The sequence below is a fragment of the Xiphias gladius genome, chromosome 1, assembly GCF_016859285.1.
Source record: "Xiphias gladius isolate SHS-SW01 ecotype Sanya breed wild chromosome 1, ASM1685928v1, whole genome shotgun sequence".
Classification (NCBI taxonomy): domain Eukaryota; kingdom Metazoa; phylum Chordata; class Actinopteri; order Istiophoriformes; family Xiphiidae; genus Xiphias; species Xiphias gladius.
In genome coordinates this window covers 20,483,396-20,488,189 of record NC_053400.1, presented here as the reverse complement: position 1 = coordinate 20,488,189, position 4,794 = coordinate 20,483,396, and positions in this window count along the sequence as shown.

Sequence of the window (4,794 nt, the reverse complement as noted above, 5' to 3'; positions counted from 1 at the left end):
CTGAATAAATGCGCGCAGTTTCCAGAGACCCTCGGATTCCCCTGTTAATTAAATCAATTCATTATGCTCAGATCTGATTAGCAGCCCTTCCCCCCTCTTTGAATCAATTATTCAATACACAAACATAATTGCTTGTGCCAGAGGTGTCTAAGTATTAGCTTATTTAACTCCAAGGACACTAATTACCCCTAGGGCAAGGGAACTTTTCTCATTAATTCTGACAAAACACAAAAGCACAGCTAAGGGAAAGTGTGCGTGCGTGCGTGCGTGCGTGACTGGTCTGCCTGCCAGTCTGAATGTGCGCGATAGGGAGAGAGCAGCAGAGAGCGCGCGCATGCACGTAAGGTTGTATTGATGCACGTGCGCACGCACGCGGGAGGGGGAGGGGGGGGGGCGAGAGAGAGAGAGAGGGGGCATGACAGAGAGACATTGAGGGAGAGTGATGCTGCTCCATCGGTGCCTGGTACTGTTGGAGTAAACGTAAAATGCGCTTATTGTGTTTCTTCTCTTTACCTTCTTTTCTGCAGAATTTAATAGAAATAACATCTACTCGTGCTCTATTTAGCAGTTAATTAGTGTCCAGACACAGTTATCATACAGGCTTCAGTTTCAAAAGAGACAGCACAACAGATGGGCTGCGTTTTTGATTAGTGGGTAGATAGAAGGTTCAGTTTCGAATCTGGTAATATAATTGTTGCCTGTTATTGCCAAGATGAAAGTGTTGCCGTTTCATGGTGGAGCCTTAAATAGCACCACTTTCACTTGCCCCGCGGAGACTGTTAACCAATTAAGGGTGAGATCCAACAAAGATTAGCCATTTAGGAGAGTGGAGTGGGGTATAGCTACAATAATGCTGGTTCGTCAGCAAGCAAGCAGGCTGTCTGTGGTGTGAGCTTGCTCAGTCTGTCCTTGCCTTCTGTTAACATTTTGCACCAGATATTACGAACCTACTCTAAGCGCATTATCATTAGCTACCCTATAACCAAATAATTGTAATAATAACTTAATTGTGATGAGAATTACTCCTAAACTATTTCAGATCAAGGGCCCCTGTAAGCTCTGCATTAGACTTTATCTTAGTAAGATTTTGAAGAGTGGAACCTCATCTATGATTTTTTTTTTTTTTTTTTTGTATAACGAGACTTATATTTTTGCATAAATTGGGGTTGAGGTGAATGAAATATGTGAGCTAAATTGGGCAAAAATAACTACAGCCACATAGAAGTGCATTTTTTTGAGTTGAACCACATTTTTTATACGCACTGCTAATGTGATCATGCACCACAAATGTAAGGTATAAAGCTCACTGTACATAGCCCATAGGGATAATTTCAGTTCTCAGGGCAGCAGGCTGTGGTGAGATTGGGTTGGCCCTGAAATCAATGGGCTGATCCCTCTCTGTCCAGCTTCCTGGCTGACATGCTTGACTTTTCATCTCCACGGTCACATAGATTGATGACTTATGACCGAAAATGTATGTTTGCTGACCTCTAGCAAAGTGAGTGACACATAATTAATCCAATCACATAGAAAACTGGAAAGGAAAGGGGAAAGAATGGTTCGGTATCATTGCGGCTTGGCTTCAAACAGCCATTTGACATTTGAATGTAAAAGAAAAAAAAAACAAAAAACCCACACACAATATAAAGACCATTCAGAGAGGGAACAAAAAACGGTGTGTGTGTGTGACCGGTGGGTAATAACGGAGTGAGTTCTGTATTTATCGCAGTTACCTCCAAGCGCTCCATTTTTTGGAGTCTACATGTTATATAAAAATCATGTAGCTCAAGAAGTTGCATGTATATTAAATTTTCAATGGTATTTGATCTTCATTTGAACAGATGACGTAGCTACAGAGACCATGTGTCTCAGTGCAGCTCCTGTTTTAACAATGATCATAATGCGAGGACATGGACTGGTTGCACAGTGGCTCTCAATCAAGGTAGTTCTCATCAATATAAATTACCCACAGTACCTTTGTGTAAAGACACAACTTTCTGTGTGTCTATGATACATGGCTCATGTAGGCCATGGTGTACTCTTCAGCCCCTGCCACAGTGTCTTGGGTGCAGACCCTTGCCCACTCCAAATCCAAAAGCAGGGTCAGTACATACTAGAAACAAGCCCCTCAGTGGGCTTCTCTGGTACATAGTTAATTAAAATTCATTTCTGAGCATGCATTACCCATGCCCATCTATTTATGGGCGGCTTGCAAATGCAGCCACTACAAAACAGTGCTCTGTAATTAACCCCACCTAATCAGATAGCACACTAGTGTTGTGTTCCTATTCGTCCTCAGGCACACAGCCATTGGACTGGGGTTTCAGAGAGAGGATGAGCCCATTCTATAGTTCAGAATGGCTAAGCAGATTAAAACCTCATATCAAACATGATATTTACAGGCAAGGCTCAGTGGAGAGTGCTCCTTTTATGTGGGATGGGGAGAGGCTTCAGGGCTGGGCTTTTAAAGCCATGTCCCTTAATTGTATTCTAGCTAAGTGGGATGAATGGTGCTTTTTAATCAGACCACTGACTGGGCTCGGTGTTGTAAATGTATAGAGATGGTGCCTGATAGTTAAAATGTTGAATGATATGCTTTTAGTCCAGGTTTCCCAGCTTCTAGCAATATTTTAATCCATTCTGTCATTGAGATGACACCTGTAAACATCAGTGTGATTTCCCCTGGTGTTTCTGCTACTGCAGCAAACATTGGTTTGGTGAGCAATCTTACAAGATAATTCATAGTAATGTCACCATCTTTGCATTGAGTTTAGGCCTGTAACTAACATGTGCGAATGTACACTGTGTTTAATATGCAATTTTATGTTCAGAGAGAAAAGCAATGCCTACTACATGAAAGAAGTTTCATTAACAGTGAGACCTACTTTACTTAGTTACTCAGAGATTTAAGGTTCTGCTCCTCCTAGTGGCTGATTTCGGCAGTGTGATCCCATCAGACTTGTACACAAATGGGTTTGATAGCAGAGGTTTAACACATCACATAATAAATTCCAACCACTTTTTATTCTCTTCTTCGTGGTGCTACAGAGACGGTGGGTGGAAAATAGTAATTATTGGAATCTTTTTGATGTAACCTGACAGGCTCACCACGTACAAAGTAATATGAAGGGTAAAAGCCCTGCTGTTCACCTAGTCAATTTGAATTTCATGACCAATCAAATGTAGACAAGGTGTCATTTGGTGGGTAGGGAAGAGGGGAGAGTGAATCCCTTTCCCAAACAGTTAATCCAACTTTAATCCTAGTCATTAGGAATTAGACATGCCGAGCTGTCCGGCCGTGCCTCTAAATTACAATCAAACGGTTACCAATTACACAAATTATTGATGGTAGATTCCCTTTTCAACTGCAAATTAAGGCTATTAAGGAAGGCTCCTTTTTAATGCAAAAGTGACTAATTAACCAGCGGATGGGAAATCTGCTGCCCAGATATCAAAAAAGTTCTCAGCACACATTGCAGAAACACAAGGGAACCAATTAGTTTAATTATCAAAACAGCTAATTAAAATTGCACAGTTCCTAATTAGTTCTTTGCTTTTGCCTCTAATTGACAGCATGGAGATAAATGGGCTGCCGATGAAAATGGGGAGAGGAGAAAAACAGGAGAAACTTCGGCGGAATATTTATGCTGACTTTATCTCCGTCTGTGTGGCAGCCCTTGAAAGTGGAAAATTAATGACCTTAATTCCCAAACTGTTTTTCCTCTAACGGTGCTCCCCTCTGTGTTCCTGGTGCACGCTTCTTTGTATGGGCCCGCCACCTTGCCAACTCCTGGAATGGGAAAAAAAAAAAAGGGGGTACTTGGGGGTGGGAAGGAGCCACGATTCTCCTCCTAATGTGACAGCTCCCACCCAACAATGGAGAAAGATGAAAGAATGGAGCAGATGTAGCCACTGGGAGCATTGCATCATGGGACTGCAACTCTGTTGCACTTTTTCAAAATCACTTCTGTCTATCTATGGGGGCACTAATTTGTCCCATGAAAAAGAAGGAACTCTGCCGGGACAGAGATTAAAGACATTTTGATGGCCTAGAAATACTTTTAATAGGTTTCTTAATTTGAATTTTAGATTGATTAATACGATGGCTGGCAAGTCAACTGCTCCTGAAACTTTGCACAAACACATGTTTCTTTATGTTACCAAGTGGTCTAAAGACTGCAAACACAACTGAGAACCTATTGTTATATCCTTTCAGATTTATTGTAACAGTTTTCCCTCCTTATTGGTATGATCTCCTTAAAGGTCCTTGAAAATAAAGAAGAAAGATGGATCCTGTTAGACAGAATTGCTACACTAGCAATCCTGAACGACAACCATTTACCTCACAAGATTCTGTGTTAGACTTTGTGTGTGTGTTTGTGTGCATGTGTGTGTGTGGTACCTCTCTCTGGTGTCTATCCTTCTGGCAGGCATCGTCTCTTTGTCTGTGCTCCTGCAAGGCCAACCTTGTTATGTGTAATCCTGTCCCTCTGCCTGCATGCAAGTGACATGTGGGTCCTCTTGGCACATTAGAAGATAACTATCAACTAATCAGTTTACTTTTGGGACTGTGTTAAAATGTAAATTACATTAATGCTCAAATTATGCATCAAACTACGCAGATAGGACAGGCCAGAGGCCGCATAATGCTAGGATCATTCAGTTAGTGCCTTCTACATGCAGTGTTAATGCACTCTGATTTCCCCTGCTCTGGTTCGAATCAAGCGTGATACGTCAGCCAGTTGGTGTCTGGGAAACTGGAGGAGCTTTGTATGAAGTGGAGGAGAAAGCCTT